Source organism: Orycteropus afer, unplaced genomic scaffold (assembly GCF_000298275.1).
Source record: "Orycteropus afer afer isolate SDZICR_OR568_19922 unplaced genomic scaffold, OryAfe1.0 scaffold00108, whole genome shotgun sequence".
NCBI classification, from domain to species: Eukaryota; Metazoa; Chordata; class Mammalia; order Tubulidentata; family Orycteropodidae; genus Orycteropus; species Orycteropus afer.
In genome coordinates, this window is record NW_006921695.1 from 4,009,943 (window position 1) to 4,033,020 (window position 23,078).

Below are 23,078 nucleotides of genomic sequence, written 5' to 3' on the forward strand. Positions count from 1 at the left end.
CTAAATCTCTCAATTAGTTCCAGTAGATTTTTTAAGGAGTCTCTTGGGTTTTCTATGTATAGGATCATAGCATTAGCATATAGGGATAGTTTGACTTCTTCCTTACCAATCTGGATGCCATTGTTTTCCGTTTTTTGCCTTATGGCCCTGGCTAGGACTTCCAATGAAATGTTGAATAGAAGTGGTGATAGAGGGTATTATTGTCTGGTTCCTGTTCTCAATGAGAATTGTTTCAGTCTCTCTCCATTGAGAATAATGTTGGCTGTTGGTTTTGCATATATGCCCTTTGATATGTTGAAGAATGTCCCTTTTATTTTGATTTTGCTGGAGATTTTATCAGGAATGGGTGTTGGATTTTATCTAATGCCTTTTCTGCATTGATTGATATGATCATGGGGTTCTTCTTAGTTTTATGTATGTGATGGATGACATTGATCATTTTTCTAATGTTGAACCATGCTTGCATATGTGATATGACTCCTACATGGTCATAATGCAATATATATATATATATATATATATATATATATATATATATATATATATACACACACATATATACATATTTATTTATTTATTTATTTATTTATTTATATGTATATATATATATATATATACACACACACATGCATATATGTTTATATATGTTTCTGGAGTCTATTGGCTAGGGTTTTCTTGAAGATTTTTGCATCTATATTCTTGAGGGATATTGTCCATAGTTTTCCTTTTTAGTGATGTGTTTGCCTGGTTTTGGTATCAAGGTTATGCTTGCTTCATAAAATGAATTAGGGGGGATTCCAGCCTTTTCTCTGTAGTGGAATTGTTTGAGTAGGATTTGTGTCAATTCTTCTCTGAATGTTTGATAGAATTCTCTGGTGAAACCATCTGGGCCAGAACTTTTTTTGTTGGTAATTTTTTTTATGACCTGTTCAATTTCTTCTTTTGTTATGGGGATGTTCAACTTCTCCAACTCAGTCTGTGTTAGTTTATTAAATGGTATATTTCTAGAAATCTGTCCATTTATTCTAGATTTTCAAATTTGTTGGAGTGTAGTTCTTCATAGTATTCTGATATTATCCTTTATATTTCAGTTGGTTCTGTTGTGATGTCACCCATTTTTTTGCTTATTCATGTTATTTGTATTCTTTTTCTCTTTTGTTAAATTTGCCAGTAGTTTGTCAATTTTATGGATCTTTTCAAAAAACCAACTTTTAATCTTTTTTATTTTTTTCTATTGTCTTTCTATTTCCTGTTTCACTGATTTCTGCTCAAATTTTTACTATTTCCTTTCTTCTGGTGACTATAGGCTTTTCTTCCTGTTCTTTTTCTACTTGTTGGAGATGTTGGTTTAAAGTGTTGATTTTGGCTCTTTCTTCTTCTTTGATTTGTGCATTTATTGCTATAAATTGGTCTCTGATCACTGCTTTTGCTGTGTCCTAAAGATTTTGATATGTTGTGTTTTCATTCTCCATTGATTCAAGGAATTTTTCAATTTCATTTTTTATTTCTTCTATTACCCTGTCATTCTTAAGTAGGTGTTGTTCAGCTTCCATGTGTTTGCTCTTTTCCATTGATCTTCTTATTGTTGATTCCTAATTTGATAGCATTGTGATCTGAGAAGATGCTTTGCAGTATTTCAATGTTTTTAATTTTATTAAGTTTTGCTTTATGGCCTAACATGGTTTATCATGGAAAATGTTCCATGAGCACTGGAAAAGAATGCATATTGTGCTGTTATTGGGTGAAGTGCTCTGTAGATGCCTATAAGAACAAGTTGGTGAATTGTATTCTTTAGCTCTTCTGCTTCTTTTTTGAATTTTTTTCCAAGTTGTTCTACCTTTTATTGAAAATGCTACATTAAAGTCTCTTATTATGGTATAGTACTGCCTAAGGCACTTGACTGCTGACTAGAAGGCTGATGGTTCAAAGCCATCAGCCACTCCTCAGAAGAAAGGTTGGGCAATCTACTTCCATAGTAATACCACTTTGGAAATCCAAGGAGGAGTAGCTATGATTCGGGTCCAACTCAACTGCTCATAAAACAACAACACTATGATTGTGGAGTCATCTATTTGCCTTTTCAATTCTGTTTAAGTCTGATTTATTTATTTTGGGACACTTTCATTGGGTCCACAGATATTTCTTATGGTTATATCTTCTTGTTCAATGGATCTTTTAATCATTATATAATGTCCTTCCTTGTGTCTTATTGTGGTTTTTGTCTTAAAGTCAATTTGATCAGAAATTAATATTGACACTCCTGCTCTTTTTTTGGTTGCCATTTGCTTGACATATCTTTTTTCCAACTTCGATTTTTAGTCTAGTTTTTGTCTTTGTCTCTCAGGTGTGTCTCTTGTAGACAGCATATTGATGGGTTCTGGTTTCTTATCCAGTCTGCCAATCTCTGTCTCTTGAGTGGTATACTTAATCCATTGATATTCAATGTAATCATCAACAAGCATGAATTTGTTTCTGTCTTTGTTGCCCTATGTGCTATATTTAGCACATAAGAAGTATTGATAAATGTTGTGAGTAAATACATGCTAATTAATGAATTTCTGACTAATAATAAATATCAATGTTTTACTTCTACACCTTAAATATTAATGGGAAACTTTCCCATTGTCTAGAAATATTTTGAGACTCTTGATTGCACTGAGAACCTGAATATTCAAGAATAAATATTTCATGACCACTCAAGTCAGATGGCAATTACTATATCTTCAAATGGAAAATCATCAGTTAATCATTGTGTTAATATTCAAATAATTCAATGATGAAAGTTTTCATCATTTTTGATAGATTGTTCTCCAAAACAGCACATGCTTTTCTTAAAGTGTGACCTTGGATGAAGTGAATACATTGCATTTTATCCTTCTAATGCCCCTGGAAGCATCAGCCAAGATATGAAACAAAACGCTACTTTGAGTAAATCTCTTGCAGACTTGTTTAAAGTTCTAAAAAGCAAAGATGTCATATTGATGTCAAAGCTGGGCTTAACCCAAGCCACAGTCTTTTCAATCACCTCTTTCATGTGCAAACATGACAATGAAAAAAGAAGACAGCAGATGAATTGATGCATTTGAATTGTGTTTGGGGAAAATATTGAAAACATCATGATGTTTCAGAAGGATGAACAAATTTGTCTCTGAAAAAGTACAGCTAGAATGTTCCTTAAGCTAGAGTGGCCAGACTTGGTCTCCCCTACTATGATCATTTTGTCAGAGGGGACTGGTCCCTGTAGAAAGATTTCATGCTTGGTCAAGTAGAGAGTCAGTGAAAAAGAGGAACACCCTCAGTGAGGTAGATTGGCACCATGGCTGCAATAATGGCTCAAGTATTGTGAGAATGGTGCAAGATTAGGCAGTGTTTTGTTCTGTTGTATATAGGGTTGCTATGAGTTGGAACTGACTTAGTGGTACCTAACAACAAACAACAACATAAGTCCCTCTGACTTTCATACTTAGCCTCAAATTGGTGATTGGATTAATCAATTCGGCCTTTTGTTGTTTTGTAAAATATTGAGAGTTCCAGCCAAAGTCAACTGATTCCATGATCCCTATGGTTATTAGTTTTTTATATTAAATACCTGAAATACTGTGTTTGGTGCATTCCTTTCCCCCAATGAAAATTTAACTGTTGTGCTAGTGTTGCCTACTGAGAGGCTATCCATTATCACCCTATCAACAGTGTTTGGACCCTCATTACCAGTTATCTGGTCAGTGATGCACCTATAAAAATCCCATTTAGAGACTGATTTTTAAGTTCATTCTTGGCATGAAGTTTGTCTTTCTGCAACCAGATGCAGAGATGGAGAATTGCATGCACTTGGTTTATAGGGAGTGGTCTCAGAAAGATGACTTGGAAGAAAGTAGAAGTAAAAGTAGATAGAATTGAACTGTGATGCAGCTGCAACAGGAACTTTATCCAGTTCATGGTGAATTCTGAATCTCAGATTGACCCTTCAGAGATATCTTTAATGTAGATAAAGGGACCAGGCCTTTGTAACCCTGCACTGACCAGTCAATGGATTTGTGCTGTTTCTAGAATAAAAGGGAGCAAAGCAGCTCCATTTGGTTGAGGACAAGTCCTGGAGAAGACCTCAACTTTGGACTATCAGTAGGCAAAACTCTGAGCATATGGAGATTTAAACACTCCTCTTTTGAAGAGGGGTTATGGGAGCCTTACCACAGCATCTAATGCTATGACTACTGGGTTTGAACCTTGTTCCTGTAATGAAACCAAGAACAGCACACACTTGTTGGACTCTAAAGGAAAGCAATACACACAAGGTGAGGTTTGTGTAAGGCATGCAGATTCATCTCCTTGTTTATTCCTCTACACCCTTCCTTTCTCCAGTTTTTTCTTTATCCAATTTTGAAATTTGGACTCTTGATATCTCCACTAAAAAGATTGATATTTGCTTTCCCTGGTTTTTAGCTGAGCTTTGCACTATGGGCTCTGGATCCTCTGTCTCTTAGGCTTCTGAGGTTTCTTTCTAGCTCAAGGAAGTGATGTTTTGTTATCAGGTTACTCAGTTACAAATACAAATGCTTTTCCTTAAAGTATCAGTGTTTTTTTTTTTTTTTTTAAACTAGTATCATCTGTTTGAATAAAATTTTAGATCATTTGGAAATTGCTTAGAAACATATCAGTTCCAAAAAAAAAAAAAAAAAAGAAGAAGATATTTACTGTATATCTACTTTGTGTCATACACTGATCCTCAGTTGGCTTTGCTGTTGTAGGAATTAGTTAGTTAATCTCAAATGATTTCTTACAAATATATCTCAATAGTTCTTGGCCTGCATCAAACAAGAGGTAAAATACTATAGAGAAATTATAACCTGCTTGTTTTAGAGGTAGTTTGATATCAATTTTCTATTGACACAATAATGCTGTATAATAATATAATAAAATTCACCCCAATAAGCATTACTTATTGCTCCTGAGTCTAGGTATGAGATGGGACTCTTTGGTCTTAGTGGCACTCATGAACCACCAATTAGTTTTGGGTTGAGGAGGCAGCTCTGGTGATCTTGGTTGTGCTATATTACATATTTAGAAGTTGCTGCTGGCTGCAGGCTACTCTAGGATAGCCTGGGTTTGGACAATAAAGTAGTATTCTACTAAATCTCTTATTCTCTGGCATAGTAATCTGGACTTCTTCACATGGTGTTGGCAAGGTTGTATAAGAGTCTCTTGAGGCCTCAGCAAAGTCTCTTAAGGCCTGAATTTGAAACTGCATTCTATTGGACAAAACAAATCACAAGGGCTGCGTATTTTCAAGGAATGCATAAATCACCAGCTGATGAGAGGTGTTTTGTAAAATCTCCTTGCAAAGGGTATGGTTACATGGACAGGAGTAGGTTGGGATATATTTGTAATTAATCTGACACAATATAGATTTAAGATTTCCATTGAACATTTTTTTCTTTTTCTTTCCTGCACATCTGATGATGTTGTTGTTGTTATGTGCCATAAAGTCAACCCCGACTCATAGCGACCTCTCCTTGGGTTTCCGAGGCAGTATCACTACAGAAGTAGGATTGCCCAACCTTCCTTCTGAGGAGTGGCTGGTGGGTTTGAACTGCCAGACTTCTGGTTAGCAGTCAAGTGCCTTAGGCACTACATTACCAGAGCTCTCTTACAAGTATTTTTGTTGTTGTTGTTAGTTGCCATTGAGTCAGCAGTGAGTCATGACAACTTTGTCTGTAACAGAATGAAATATTGCTTAGCCCTGCATGATCTTCATGGGAGCTCTTGTAGCCAGGCAACCTTTTGAAATTTAAATTAGGGAAGCCTGGAGTCTTTTTCATTAAATCACTAGGTAATGATTTGATTATTGACTGCTCTTTGAATAAGAAAGAAAAGTTGATTAGCAAGAAGTTTTTAAAGTAAAATTTTAATATCAAGGTAAAACTAAAAATCTTTTCTTGTTTTATTTTTTTCTTTAGTTTCTGGGATTTTTCCTTTCCCTTTCCTTTCTGTTCCATTGGAAAAATTGAACCTTGTCTTTATTTCATCATCTGCCCCCTTGCAGTATGCATCCAAGAATACTAGATTGATGCTACTAACTTAGGGTAGGAGTGAAGGTGGGGACCTTCTATATAAGGAATTGTAAGGTTATCTTCCTGAGGTAATGTAAGAATACTCTGTGTTTTTGTGGGTTCTTCCTGGGATGGTAATAGGTTCATTTGGGTAGCAGGAGGTAGGGAAAGGTCTTAAAATATTAATAATAATAATAATAAAATTGAAGACTTTAGCAGTTTCTACAAGTTCAGAACTTCTAAGACTATAGTTGCACTGGAGCTTAAATTCTAAAGCACTTGGTTTGTGCAAGGCTGTAGTATACAGGGGAAACCCTAACTCCATTTCGAGTCTTTACATAAGTTTGTTTTTGTTGTTATGTGCCGTTGAGTTGGACCCAACTCATAGCAACCCCTCCTTGGGTTTCCGAGGCAGTATCACTATGGAAGTAGATTGCCCCATCTTCCTTCCGAGGAGTAGCTGGTGGGTTTGAACCTCCAGCCTTATGGTTATCAGTCAAGTGCCTTAGGCACTACGCTACCAGAGCTCCCTTACATAAGTTTAGATGGTTTAACCTTCCTTCTGAGGAGTGGCTGGATTTGAACCACCAGCCTTATGGTTAGGAGACAAGTACCTTAGGCACTACTTAAATGGAACTACTTAACTTATGTAAGTTTAGATGCCATTTAAGTAGTCCCTAAGGTACTTGACTCCTAACCATAAGGCTGGTGGTTCAAATCCAGCCACTCCTCAGAAGGAAGGTTAAACCATCTACTTCTGTAGTGATACCTCCTCAGAAACTGAAGGAGTGGTTGCTATAAATTGGGTTCCACTCTATGGCAGTGAGTTGTTTTTTTTTTTTTTTGGACCATTAATCCAGCAATGTGGCTGTGCTTAGACAAGTCCAAGGCAAGCCCAGGGAGGGAGAATTTTCACTTAGGAATGGTGTGGTTGGAGATAGATAAGGCAGAAAGATGCTCACACAAAGAACTAGGAAACTTTCCTGGATATTTATCAAAGTGGAAAGTAGCCAATAAGAGGTAGATCATCTAATTTAAGTTAAATGTTGGGATTGTAGTGTTGTCTTGTAAATACCATGTAACTACAATTCAGGGCTATGGTCATGAGTCATACCCCCACCACCATATAGCCAGGTAATCAAAACCCTGTAATCTTTTTTCACCTTCAGTTGTGTAAATGTCCAATGATGACCCTTTCTCTGCTTCTGTAATCCCACTTCTGGCAGTGATGAATTGACTTACTACCAATTATGATCTTGGGATTATTTCCTTTGTTACTTATTGTAAACAATGAAGGCAATGACTGTGATTCAGTGAATTCCATAGGCCTCTGTACTGCCTTCATACTGACAATTCCCCTCATCTGGAAAATTATCTTTGTTGTTTTGTCCTTTTTAAGGCTTCATGAAAAAGCTCTCCGGAACGTTTGAATCCGGGGTCTTTTCCTCCTAGCAGAAATCACAACAAGGATGGGTTCCAAATCCACACTTCCTCAGCAAGACTCTCAGGAATTGAGAACTATAACAGGTGCCAGAGAAAGAGTTTCTTGCCATCCACTGTCTCCCAGACCCCAGATACTCTTGGATTTTGAGCTCATGTTTCAATGTGGCTCTCTGAGACCTTTGATTAAACCTTGTTGTGTGTTTTTTCTGTCTGAGAATTCTTACACACATTCTTTCTGTTTGTTTGCCAGCAGTTGTTATCTCCAAGTGTAATTGCAAGGAACTAAAATTAGAATCTATGATGCAGCTCTTGCATATGTCTGAACACTATGTTTTATCATCTTTAGGAGCATTTGATTGTATCTGCAGATGTTTAAATTTCAAGAGAAATTGCACATGGTGAACTCTGGCCTAGTAAGTTTCTCTTTGCCCTTCTCTTTTGTTTCTTGTTTTCTTTCTTTCTTAGATCTGTCTTTTACAAGAATTTGCTTAAGTTTCTGTGTAAATTACTGTTCTACAATTTTTCAAGTTTGTAGAATCTTGAGCTTTGTCAGCCGCAAAAACAAAAAGCACAGGATAACTAGTAAAAGCAAATAAGGTGGTCTCCAGCTATGAAAAACAGTTAAAGACTCCTATATCAGAATAGGAGCTCTGGTAGCATAGTGGCTAAAGCACTTGACTGCTAACCAGAAGGTTGGCGGTTCAAACCCACCAGCCACTCCTCGGAAGGAAGGTTGGGCAATCCTACTTCCGTAGTGATACTGCCTCGGAAACCCAAGGAGGGGTCGCTATGAGTCGGGGCCGACTCGACAGCACATAACAACAACAACAACAACATATCAGAATAAGCCAGTTCAGAAGACCATCCTGAAGCTCTAGGCTGCTCACCAGCCACAAGGCATTGCCTCTGAAACTCTCAGGCACACATGATTTCAACACTCTCCTCATGATTTTACTGATCCTGAAAGTCCTCAACTTTGAACAAACATGAACATTCTCTGAAAATGGGAAATGCTATTGCTTAGCACAGTCTAAGAACAATCTGAAAAAAAATAAATGTGGCCAATTTTGAGTTCTCTGCACAGTGAATTAGACTCTCAAAGGATCAACTTCCTCTAAGAATTTTACTTGAACCTGGGGGGGGGACCTTAATTCATAACATCCTTGATAAATGAGCCTGGATGTTTTCCCTACCAGAATGCCAGTTTGGGGTTTATATTTTAAACTGAATAAGCTAAAATTTCAGTGATCACTTTGAGAAAATGAGTTTCCATTTGTGTCTTTTCTTTCCCTGGAAAGCCTTGTTTAATGTTTGTGTGGTATAGTATTGTCAACAAAACCTTAAGGAGAATTTTGCATCTGTTTCTTCTGTTTGCAAACCTTTCGGTCTTCTCATTTGTAGACATTTTGGTCCATTACTCTGACATTAAGATTTTTGTTAACCTAGATTATGTGCACATTGGTGAGTATTTCTACTCACCTTCAAAACTCTGAGAAACCATGGAGTCACAGCAGCACAGTGGATAAGTGCTTAGCTACAAGCTGAAAGGTTGGCAGTTCAAACCTACTCACCACTCCATGGCAGAAAGATGTGGCAGTCTGCTTCCATTAAGATTATAGCCTTGGAAACCCTAAGGAACGGTTCTATTCTGCCCAATATGGTCACTATGAGTTGCAATTGACACAAAATTAGTGGCTTTGTCTGAGAAATCAAATGCAACACTTCACTGTTGGAGGAAGGATGTTGGCAATTCCCAGTCTGTCATGCGGAAACTTTGAAAATTAGTCTATTTGAAAAGTATACCAGAAAAGAAAATTAATTGTTTATAAAAGACTTTTAAAAAAGAAACAAATTATTCTAAATTGCTGTTTCTTATGAAGTCTTATGAAGCATGCAAAAGATAGGATTATGAAAATATAATTTTTATGTCTGGAGGGTATTATTAAATTAGATTATACTATTTCCTTAAGGCACTAGCTCTGATTATGTTTAATGATAAGTGCTTGTATCATTTAGATATTCCTTAATTAATGAAATGAAATTGTTTTGGCAAAGGTTTTTGTGTTTCTTACAACAATGAAAGCAAAATCTTTCTAAGTAATCTGAGCTAGATATTATTAAATATGTTTTTAAAGAGAGTAGGGATAATTTTATCTTAAAGTAAAACTAGAAATTTGAAAATAGGAAAATAAAAAAAAAAAACATGGTTCAAGCCTAGAAGGAGGGAAAAATTGGCTAAAGAGCTGTGGTATTGACATGGCCCAGGACTTCTGGTAAGATGGTGGAATAGGCAAATAAGCTACACAGACCCTCTTCAACAAAGAAGAAAAAAAAAAAAAAAACTGAGATACAGAAGATAAACCTGGAGCCCTGAGCTTTGAAGGGATGTATGCAGAAGGGGATTAGACACCAACTAGTGAAAGAACCTGAACAAAAACAGTGAGTACAGAGATGGATGGAGCTGCAAATTCTCAGCTATTCTGACAGCACCAACAACCTAAATAGTTCCAACTGGTATTGGGACCTGAGAATTGACCTAAAGACCAGCCCTGGTGGCCAGGGGCTGCAGGGATGACTGCTCTGGTGGCTGATGACTAGGAAGGTAAACAGCAAAGATGGAGACAATCTGAGCTGTTGGCTTTTAACTATATGGAGGGTTCAGCCATTTTCATTGTTTACAATCAGCAGCCATTTTGGATGTATAAGGTGACCAAGGGCACAGCCATATTGAATGTTTGCAAGAAGTGGTCATTTTTGATATTTAAAGGGACAACCTTCTCATTTGGATTCCAGGAACCTAAGAATAGGCTCCACTTGCCAAAGACAGAAGGGACATACAGGAAGCTGACAATGGGAAAGGAGACAGGTGGTAAGTGTATAAGTGCTGCCAACTAGTGAATAGAGGAGAACAGTATCATGTTTACTTAGACAACATCCAAAGAAAATTAAACTCTTAGGCAAATCACCCCAACATACAATCACCAATTAAACATAAACACAAAAAATGTCACAATGTCTTAGAGACAAAAGACCATCACAGGCCATACAAAGAAGCAAGATAAAGCAGTAGAAACAAGGGACCAGGATACAGACTCAGAACACATCCTTTGGAAGAAGCACCATTGGAACTCCCAGATAAGGAGTTCATAAGAATTATATTTGGGAGCCTTCAAAGGATTGGGAGATCAAGGAAAACACTGACAAAATTAAGAAAAGCACAGAGAAAATGGTAGAACAATTTCAAAAGACAATACAAAAACAAAATGACAAAACAAATGAAAAATTAAGAATGATACAAAATCTACAAATAGAAATCCAGAAGATTAATACTAAATTTTCAGAAATAGATAACACATTGAAAGGGCAAAGAAGTAGAACTGAATCAATGGAAGCCAGAATTAGTGAAATGAAGACAAATGCCTCAATACTTCTTTGGACAGAGATCAATCAGAAAAAAAGACCAAAACAATATGAAGAAAGCTTAAGGTTTATGTGGGATACCATCAAAAGGAATAATCTACATGTAATTGGAATTCCAGAATAGAAAGAGGAAAAGAAAACCACTAAGAAAATTGTCCAAGATTTGTTGGAAGAGAATTTCCCTGGTATGATTCAAGATGGGAATATATTCATTCAAGAAGTCCAACAAGCCCCAAATAAGATAGATCCCAAAAGAAAATCACCAAGACATACATAATCATATTTATCAAAACCAAAGACAAAGAAAAAATCCTGAAAGCAGCACAGGAAAATTGAAAAGTTACCTACATGGGACAACCAATAAGACTAAGCTCAGATTTCTCAGCAGAAACCGTGCACCACTCAAGAATGCAAGGGAGAAGATAAGGGGATAGTATATATAAAACCCTGAAAGAAAAAAAAAAAAAAAATCCCAACAAAGAATAATATATCCCCAACAAAATTGTCCCTTACATATGATGGTGAGATTGAAATTTCCAGATAAGCAAAAATTAAGGGAATTTTTTAAATCCAGACCAACCTTACAAGAGATGTTAAAGGGAGTCCTTTGAACAGAGAACCAATAATAGCAAACAATAACTGACCACTAACACACATGATGACAACTCAGAAACCAATTCAGTTGTGAAAATATCAAAGTAAGTAAGCCTGCAAGATTGTAAAAAGGGAACCAGAGATATCAGAGGACAACTAAAAAACAAAAGAGGGAAAAAATGTGTAGTTACAGAACTTCTAAATGGTAAGGAGTTCAAGACAACTGCAAGATAGAACAGACTTATTATTATAAGACTTATTTTTTGCGAAAAACAATATAAATCACAGGGTAACCTCAAAGAAAGATGATAAACCTTCATATCAAAATAAAAAAGAGGACAAGCACAAATATTTAGCAAATACTAAAACAATAGGAATGAAGGAAGTGATAACATGATTCATAAAATGAGCTCAGCTCAGAAAATTATATGGAAAAAAAAGAAATCTGTAACACCACAAAAGTGCACATAACAAAATGACAGCAACAAATTCATACTTGTAGACAATTACAAATGTCAATGGATTAAATGCACCACTCAAAAGATGCAGAGTTGCAGACTGGATAACAAAACATAAATCATCAATATGCAGTCTATAAGAGACACACCTTAGAGACAAAGACAAAAACAGATTAAAAATCAAAGATTCAAAAAAGATATATCAAGCAAATGGCAACCATAAAAGAGCAGGTGTGGCTATATTAATTTCTGATAAAATGGACTTTAAAACAAAAACCACCATAAGGGACAAGGAAGAACCTTATATAATGATTAAATAATTGATTAACAAAAGGACGTAACAATAATGAATATTTATACACCAAATGAAAGAGCCCTAAAATACATAAACCAGGCTCTAACAGAACTAAAAAGACAGATGACTCTTCAATCGTAGTGGAAGATATTAATACACCCCATTCAGTGACAGAAAAACTGGAAAGAAACTCAACAAAGATACAGAAGAACTAAAGAATACAATTCAACAACTTGACCTTATAGACAACTACAGAGCACTTCACCCAACAACTGCACAATATACATTATTTTCCAGTGCACATGAAACATTCTGCAAGATAGACCATATGTTAGGCCACAAAGCAAGCCTCAATAAATTTAAAAACATTGAAATACTGCAAAACATCTTCTTAGATCAAATGCTGTCAAATTAGAAATCAACAATAGGAAGATGAATGGAAAAAGAACAAACACAGGGAAACTGAGTAACATAGAAGAAATAAAATATGAAATGAGAAAATTCCTTGAATCAAACAAGAATGAAAACACAACATACCAAAATCGTTGTGACATAGAAAAAGCAGTAATTAGAAGCCAATTTACGGCAATAATTGCACACAACAAAGAAGAAGAAAGAGCCACAGTCAATCCCTTAACCCAACATCTCTAGCAATTAGAAAAAGAACAGCAAAAAACACCTACAGTTACCAGAAAAAAAGAAACAATAAAGCGTTGAGCAGAAAGCAATGAAAAAGAAAACAAAAGACAAAAGAAAAAAGTCAATAAGACTAGAAGTTGGTTCTTTGAAAAGATTAACAAAATTGACAAACCACTGGAAAACTTAACAAAGGAAAAGGGAGAGAGAATACAAATAACAAGAATAAGAAATGAATTGGGCTACACCACAACAGAACCAACAGAAATTAAAAGGATCATATCAGGATACTATGAAGTATGATATTCCAACAAATTAGGAAATCTAGAAATGGACAGATTTCTAGAAACATGCTACTTACCTAAACTAACAGAGGCTAAACTTATAGGTGGAAGATTTATACAGACTCATAGCAAAAGATGAAATTTAACAGGTCATAAAATATTACCAAAAAACAAAAAGTCCTGGCCCAGACAGTTTCACTGGAGAATTCTACTGAACGTTCAGAGAAGAACTAATACCAATCTTACTCAAACTATTCCGGAACACAGAAAAGTATGAATTCCTCCCTAATTCATTTTATGAAGCAAGCATAACCTTGATACAAAAACCAGGCAAACACATCCCTAAAAAGGAAAACTACAGAAAAATAACCCTCATGAATATACATGCAAAAATCTTCAACAAAATCCTAGCCAAAAGACTCCAACAACATATCAATAATAATAATAATAATAATAATAATAATAATAATACATTATGACCAACAAGGGTTCATACCAGGTATGCAAGGATGGTTCAACATTAGAAAAAAAATCTACACCATCCATCACAGTAAAAAAAAAAAAAAAAAGGAAAGGAACCACAAGCTTATATAAATTCATGCAAAAAAAAAAAAAAGGCATTTGATAAAGTTCAACACCCATTAGTGATCAAAACTCTCAACAAAATCAGAATAGAAGGGATGTTCTTCCACATAATAAAGGACATGTATATAAAACCAACAGCCAACATTATTCTCAATGGAAAGACACTAAAACCATTCCCCTTGCGAACAGGAACCAGACAAGAATGCCCTCTATCACCACTTCTATTCAACATTGTATTGGAAGTGCTAGCCAGGGCAATAAGGCAAGACAGGGAAATCAAAGGTATCCGAATTAGTAAGGAAGAAGTCAAACGATCCCTGTTTGCTGATGATATGATCCTTTATTTAGAAAATCAAGAGATTCATCAAAAAAAAAAAAAAAAAAACTAGAACTAATTGAGAAATTTAGCACAGTGGTAGGATACAAAATCAACATCCAAAAATCAGTTGGATTCCTCTACACCAACAAAGAGACTGCTGAAAAAGAAATAAGGAAATCAATATCATTTACCATAGCTACTAAAAAAAAAAACAAAAGAAAAAACTTGGGAATAAATTTCACTAGTGACACAAAAGACCAGTACAAAGAAAACTACATATCACTACTCCAAGAAACCATAAGAGATTGACATAAATGGAAGAACATACCATGCTCATGGATAGCAAGAATGAATATTGTGAAAATGTCAATACTATCCAAAACAGTCTATAATTCAATGCAATCCCAATCCAGATCCCATCAACATTCTTTAAGGATATGAAAAAAACAATCACTAATTTTACATGGAAAGGAGAGAGACCTCAAATAACCAAAGTATTATTGAAGAAGAGCGAAGTAGGAGGTCTCACACTCCCAGATCTCAAAACGTATTATACAGCCACAGTAGTCAAATAGACTGATACTGGTACAATGACAGACACATAGACCAGTGGAACAGAATTGAGAATGTAGAAATAGATCCATAGACCTATGATCACATGATTTTTGACAAAGGACTGAAATCCATTAAATGGGCAAGTGGTGGTCTTTTTAACAAATGGTGCTGAGAAAACTGGATATCCATTTGCAGAAAAATGAAACTAGATCTGTACTTCACACCATACACAAAAACTAACTCCAGATGGATCAAAGACTTAAATGTAAAACCTAAAACAATAAAGTTCCTCAAGGAAAAAATAGGGGGAAATTTAGAAGCCCTAATATAAGACATAAATAGACTGTCAAGTATAATCCAAAAGGCACAAACAGCTGAAAATAAACTAGATGAATGAGGCCTTCTAAAAATTACATTTTTATGTGCTTCCAAAGACTTCTCCAAAAGAATCAAAAGAGAACCTACAGATTGGGAAAAAATATTTGGCAACAACATATCTGACAAGGGACTTACATCTAAAATTTACAGAAAACTCCAACACCTCAACAACAAAAAAATATTAACAATCCAACTAAAAAATGGGGAGAAGACTTGAATAGACACGTCACCAAAGAGGACATTCAGGCAGCCAGAAAATACATGAAAAAATGCTCAAGATCATAAGCCATCAGAAAGATGCAAATCCAAACAAGAATGAGATATCATCACACCCCAGCACTAATGGCTAAGTTCAACAAGACAGAAAGTAACAAATGCTGGTGAGGATGTGGAGAGATTGGGAGTCTCATACACTGTTGTGTGACTATAAATTGCTACAATACTGTGGAAAGCAGGATGGTGATTCCTTAAAAAGCTGGAATTAGAAATACCATTTGACCTAGCAATCCAATTACTAGGTATATATCCTGTAGAAGTGAGGGCCAGGACAAAAACAGATGTATGAACACCCATGTTCATTGCAGTGCTATTTACAATAGCAAAAAGATGGAAACATCTTCCATGCCCATCAACAGAAGAATGGATAACCAAACTATGGTACATACACACAACGGAATACTATGCAACACTAAAGAATAATGCAGAATCTGCAATATACCACATAATGTGGATGAACTTGGAGGACACTACACTGAGCTATCATTCACATGGAACAAGGGGACACTGAATGGTTTAAAATCAGGAAGGGAGTGCATCAGGGTTGTATCCTTTCCCCATATTTATTCAATCTATATGCTGAGCAAATAATCTGAGAAGCTGGACTATATGAAGAAAAACATGGCATCAGGATTGGAGGAAGAATCATTAACAACCTGAGATATGCTGATGATACAACTTTGTTTGCTGAAACTGAGGATGACTTGAGGCACTTACTGATGAAGACTGAGGAACATAGCCTGCAGTATGGATTACATCTCAATATAAAGAAGGCAAAAATCCTCACAACTGGACCGATAACCAGCATCATGGTAAATGGGGAAAATATTGAGGTTGTCAAAGAATTCACATTGCTTGGTTCTACAATTGAGGCCAATGGAATCAGCAGTCAGGATATTAGATGTTGTGTGGCATTAGGCAGATAGGCTGCAAAAGAACTCTTTCAAGTGCTGAGGAGCAAGGATGTCTCCTTGAGGACTAAGGTGCACCTGACACAGGCCATAATATTTCCAATCGCTTAGTATGCATGTGAGAGCTGGACAATGAATAAGGAAGACCAAAGAAGAACTGATGCTTTTGAGTTGTGGTGCTGGCAAAGAATGCTAAAGGTACCATGGACTGCTAAAAGAACTAACAGATCTGTTCTGGAGGAAGTACTGCCGAGATGCTCCTTGGAAGTGAGGATGACCAGACTTCATCTCACCTACTTTGGTCATGTTGTCAGAGGGGACCATTCCCTGGAGAAGGATGTCATGCCTGGTAAGGTGGAGGGTCAATGAAGGAAGGGAAGGCCTTCAACAAGATGGATTGACCCAGTGGCTGCGACAAGGGCTGAAGTATAGCAAGGATCATGGAGCTGGTGCAGGATCAGGCGGTGTTTCCTTTTGCTGTGCATGGGGTTACTATGAGTCGGAAGTGATTTCACGGCACCTAACAACAACATAGTTAGGCATCAAATGCCAAGTGGAACATGACCAGGGTGAATTGTTAGAAAAATAAGTTTTATTGAATCATCTCTTTGGCGGGTGGCTGTGGCTTAGAGTAGCATCAGCCCCAATCCTGTCTCCGCGGGGTGATTGAGTAGTGTTTTAATGCAGAAGGTTGACTACCTATTTCAAAAGAACTAATCCTAAATGTTGAAGAACTAAACGCAAGGGAGGGTGGGCACAAGACAAGCCTGGAGATGGAGACAAAGGATCCAAGTGGAAACTGGGGGAGGGAGGTTCACAGCAAGAAAAGTAGACAAAGAACCCCACTGGAAACTGGGATTTTGGGGGTGGGGGCACCTGAAGGCTGGGAAAGGACACAAAGATTCTAAGCGGAAATTAGAGGGTGGAGACTAGGAGAGTACTGAGAGGAGAGAGAGAGACAGAAACTTACTAGATACTGGCAGGCTGGTAGAGGGTGAAGGATTTATCTATTATTCCAGCCTTTTTTTTTTTTTTTTTAGCTGTAGATACATTCTGCAGAAAACTATTTTGGGGAATAGTTCTAGAGAAGAGTCAGGAAGACTCCAGAGGAGAGTGTGGGAAACTTGTTGCACCATCCACTCCATTTTAAAGATCAGTGGTGGAAAAACTCTGTGGAGGAAGGGTGTTAGGGAAGCTGTTGTTGCTTAAGTCTGCGGCTGTAGTCCCCAGAGCAGCCTCATGCAGGAGACTACGTGGGGAAGGGTAAATGGAGAGTTGCTCCATGGGCCCATGGCTGGTTGCATTCCCCAGAGCAGCCGTGCATAGAAGGTTCTCGTGGGAGAAAGGGGTATAGAGAGAGCCGTGGCTGTATATGAAGAGGTTTCTTTTCTTTTTTTTTTTTTTCCCCTTGGGATGGTGAAGGGGCAAAGGTCTGACTTCTGAAGGTGCTTCACGCTTTCTGTGTGTGTAGAGTTGTCCCTATTAGGGAGGAGTTTAGGACAAAGCCCGGTACATAGCGATGGAATGTAGGAGCATCATGTCTGCCATGGATTTGTTGGTGATTGTTTGTACAAGTTTCTGTAAAATGGAAGAACAAGTTTGAAGTATGCAAAGGCCAAAAGAACAGTAAGGAGGATTATCATTAAGGGTCCTGATAAGGGGAGGAGCCAAGCTGTCCAGTTTAATTTTTATAACCATGAGCCCCAGAATTCAGATAGTTTCTGTTGGATACTTGAGGTTGATTAGTTAATTTCATTGTTGTGTTTTTCACTATCCCTGACTGGTTGGCATAAAGACAAAGCCAACAGTCTGGAACCAATGTGAGATTAGTAAGGTTAAGCAGATGGTGTGTAAGATGTAGTGAATGGATAAGGTATTGGGGAATAAATAAGGCCTTTGGGGGAATAGTGTGTATTAAAATAGGAAAAAGAAGGAGAGGTATGATAGGCGGATTTATGTGTATATTTTTCATGGTGCTTATTTGCAATAGCCAGCATAATTCCAGACTGGCGGCATATAGTAGCTATGCATAAATTGATCCAGAACAATGAAAGCTATCCCAAGTATTACTATAGTCCAGAAAAGAGGGGATTTTAAAACCTCCTGATCAATCATGAAGAATCTTTGTCTAATAAACTAAGCCACAAGGAGTACCGATCAAGGGTATAATCTACAAAATCTCCTTGTAAGTGGTGTCCCACGAGAGTGTAAGCATTTTTTTTCTTCTGAGGTACGGGTCTGGGGGGCTTCCACAATGGTAGAGAGAGCAAGAGAATGAAAGGTATAGGGGGAGATTGGCTCTACTGGGGAGTCAAGTGGAGTTGGAAAGCTCATGGAATAATCTCACAGTTCAGGTTTGTTCAAGGTCCTCTTCAGGGATCAGTGTCAGACGAAGTTTTAGAGGTGTGATAAGGGTGCTCTTGAATCTGTTTGAGGATTTTGTTGCAATTGTTGACTTGTCCAGAGGGCTTGATTGTTTAATCGTGGAAGTGTGAAACCAAGAAGGTAATCCCCTGAGTTTTTCTGCAGTGGGGGTTGTTAATAGAACCTGGTGGGGCCTGTCCACTTAGGTCTAAGGGTATCATTGTTATTGAGGTCTTGGAGAAGAACCCAGGCCTCTGGTTCAAGGGCTGGGATTCCAGGAGTTTCAGAAGTAGGTTTGGGGAGGACCATATCTGCATGTTGTCAGAGGAGGGGTCAAGTTAGGTTAAGGGTAGGGAGATAGTCTCCAATAGGTTCGGAGTGGTTGGAAAATTTGCTAGTGGAAAGGGTCTACCATACATGAGTTCAAATGGACTGAGAAATGTTGGTGCTTGAGGTGTAGATCAGATGTGTGTCAGGGCTAGTGGAAGTAGAGTGATCCAATTTTCCCAAGTTTCTAAACTTAGTTTTGTGAGATGAAGTTTAAGGATGGAGTCTCCCTTTTCAACTTTACCTGAGGACTGGGAATGGTATGGAATGTCTAAGTTCCACTTGATATGGAGAGCATTGGTGACCCCTTGTGTAACCTTAGAGATAAAGGCCGGTCAATTATCAGACAGTAAGGAGGAAGGAAGGCCAAACTGAGGGATTATGTAATTGGTTAGAATTTGGATTACTTCTGTTGCTTTTTCTAACATACCTGGGGAATCCTCAATCCAGCCAGAGAAAGTATCTACAAAGGTTAGGAGATATTTAGCATGTTGTGCAGCCAGCATATGGGTAAAATTGAGTTGCCAGTCTTGGCCAGGCACTTGTCCTCATGTCTGATGTATAGGAAAGGAGGAAGGAGGTTTCAAAGCCCCTTGTGGTGTCACCTGAGAACCAATAGTGCAACTCCTAATTATGTTTTGCTGATGTGTGGCCATGTTGTTGCAAGTGAGAAGGGGTTGGAAAAATTTAAGAAAGGATTTTAACCGTACATGTAGGGAGTTATGAAAACAAGTCAGAATTTTGGCAGTTTGTTGTTTGGGTAAAATTATTTTTCCAGCCCTAGTAAGCCACTATCCTTCCTAGATTGCTCCTGTTTGAGTAAGGAGATTTATTTCTTCTTGGGAATATATAGGGGTGATTGTAGGGATGGCTAAGAGTTGAGATTTGACTTGCTGAAGTAAGGCTGCCCTTCTTACCTCTTTGTCTGCCCAGATATTGCCTGATGTTATGAAGCTATTATCTTACTTGTGCCCCTTGCAGTGAAACACTGCCACTGCCTTAGGGAGTTTTGCAGCCTGTAACAGTTTTAAGATTAGTTTTGGATTAGTGATTGACAAGCCTTTTGTGGTAAGAAATCCTCTTTCTTCCCATATAATTGCATGGGAATGCAGTATGTGGAATGCATAATAGGAATCAGTGTATATATCAATAACCTGTCCCTTAATGAAGGTTGTTTCTTTGCTATTCATAAGGTTTTCCCTGGCCAATTCTTTCAGAAGTGGATGGCCTCTTCCTTCTTCATATTGTCTCAATATAAAGAAAACAAAAATCCTCACAACTGGACCAATGAGCAGCATCACAATAAATGGAGAGAAGATTGAGGTTGTCAAAGAATTCACGTTGCTTGGTTCTACAATCGATGCCAACGGAAGGAGCAGTCAAGACATTAGACAACGTGTAGCATTGGGAAAGTCAACTGCGAAGGAACTGTATCAAGTGCTGAGGAGCAAGGATATCTCCTTGAGGACTAAGGTGTGCCTGACAGAAGCCATGATATTTCCAATTGCCTCGTATGCATGTGAGAGCTGGACAATGAATAAGGAAGACCAAAGAAGAGTTGATGCTTTTGAGTTTTGGTGCTGGCGAAGAATGCTGAAAGTACCATGGACTTCTAAAAGAACTAACAGATCTGTCCTGGAGGAAGTGCAGCCAGAATGCTCCTTGGAAGCAAGAACGGCCAGACTTCGTCTCACCTATTTTGGTCATGTTGTCAGAAGGGACAATTCCCTGGAGAAGGATGTCATGCTTGGTAGGGTGGAGGGTCGACGAAAGAGAGGGAGGCCTTCAACGAGATGGATTGACACGGTGGCTGTGATGATGGGCTCAAGTATAGCAGGGATTGTGGGGCTGGCACGGGATCGGGCAGTGTTTTGTTCTGCTGTGCATGGGGTCACTATGAGTTGGAAATGACTCGACGGCACTTAACAACAATGAAGTTTGAGGCTCAGGTGAGAGCTATTAATTCAGATTTTTGAGAGGAGGTTCCTGGGGGTAGAGAGTTATACCAAATGGGTGGAGGAAACAATAGCATATCCTTTACTTTTTTTCCCATCCATTACATAAGAACTGCCATCTATGAACCAGATATCAGAGACTGTAGGCAGGGGTGAATCAGTTAGATGGAGGAAATAGGGTTGTTTAAATTCTAGGTCAGTGCAAGAATGGGGTGGGTCTAAAGAGGGAATGGGAAGAAGAGTGGCCAGGTTTAGAGCAGAAGTTCTGCTTAAAATGATGTGAGGAGCCTGCATGAGTGTGAGATGTATAGCCTGAAGTTTGGAGGGAGAAAGGAAATTGCACACTTTATTTGAGATAAGTTCTGATAAAGAGTATGAGGGGTAAACAGTCATTGGTTGAGTACAGGTTAATTTTTTGCTCTCCTGTGCTAGGAGTGCTGCAGCTCCTAAAGCTTGTAGGCAGGTTGCCCAGACCTGACCATTGGGTCCAGTTGCTTTGACACGTTGGCAACCACTTTAAGGTCAGGACTAGACCTCCTTTGCCCAAGGAGACCAAGAGCTTGGCCCTTTCTCTTGTCAATGTATAAAATGAAGGGTTTGGAGAGATCAGGCAAAGCTAGGGCTGGGGCCAAAATAAGGGCCTTCTGCAAGACCTGAAAAGAAGTGGTAATGTTGATAGTTGGGGATATAGGTTCAGTTAGGGGACCCTTTGCTATTTCATAAAAAGCCTTGGCTAGGAGGCTGAAATTAGGGATCTATCATCTAAAATAGCCTGCTACTCCTAAAAAGGAGAGGATTTCTTGTTTGGAAATGGGGACCACCCTAGAGGATATGTTTCCTTATGGCTCTGTACCAAGGAGTAAAGGTGAATCCCAAGTAGGTGACCCTAGTTTGGGAGAGACATGGTAGCCTTTGGCTCCAAGGGAATTAAGGAGTTCTATGATATGTTGTTTGGACAGTTCTAAGGTAGAACTACAGAGAAGGAGGTTGTCAATGTACTGCAGGAGTGGACTGGGGGCTAGGACTAGGTGGCCTAGATCAGAATCTAGGGCCTGGCTGAACAAGTAAGGACTGTCACTAAAATCTTGGGGCAAGATAGTCCATGTGATTTGTTGGGAGGTGTTAGCGAAAGGCTCAGTCCATGTGAATGCAAAGAGATTTTAAGAGTCTTCTGCCAAAGGTATGGAGAAGAACACTTTTTAAAGATCTAATATAGTGTAGCGGGTGGTGGTCACAGGGATTAGAGAGAGAAGAGTGTAAGGATTAGGAGCTACTGGATGTATAGGGAGAACTGCCTGATTGAAGATTTGAAGGTGCTGGACCAATCGATAGGATCCATCTGGTTTAAGGAGGGGTAAAATAGGGATATTGTAAGGGGAGTTGGTAGGTTTAAGGAGGCCTGCTTGGTGGAGGTGATTAATGATGGGCTGAAGGCCTCTTTGGCCCTCTAAAGAAATATAATATTGGGGACTACAGGGATAAACATTTGGATTTTTTAAGGGGATAGATATAGGTTGGTGATGCTGAGCAACTGAGAGGGTAGAAATTTCCCGAACAATTGGGTTAACTGAAGTAGGGTCAATGGGGTATGGAGATAGTGAGGTGATGGAAAGTGTGAGAAGAAGGAAAAAGGAGGAATCAGAATAGGATAGTTGGAGGATAGAAGAAGGGGGTGACATAGTTAATGAGGCCTAGAATTTGATTAAAATGTCTCTGCCAAGGATGGGGGTGTAGGACACCTGGGCAGGATGAGGAAGAAGTGTGTACAAGGAGTCCCAAATATGCAGCAATTTACAATGGGTATTGTTAGAGGTTTTGGTATTAGCCCATCTACTCCCATAATAGAGACAGAGGAAGGGACAAGTAAGTGGCCCTGCAAATTCAGGAAGGGCAGAATAAGTGGTTCCAGTATCTATTAAAAATGAGATTGGTTTATTTACCTGCCAACCAGCATTATTACCCATGGCTCCATGGTTGAGATGGAAATTGATGGGTCCTGTTCAGGACCCAGGTACTGTCATTCTTCAACAGTAAGGCCAAGGAGTTCAGGAAACTCCAAACCAGACTCAGAGGAGGGTATTTATGGAACAGATGCAAACCTGCCTTAAGGGGCTTGATTATACCCTGAATTCCAGTGTCCTTCCTTGCCACATGCTGGGCGGGCCCAGGTGGGGGTCTCAGGTTTGGGCAGGATTTGGTCCAGTGGCTCCCTTCTCCACATTTTTTTTTTT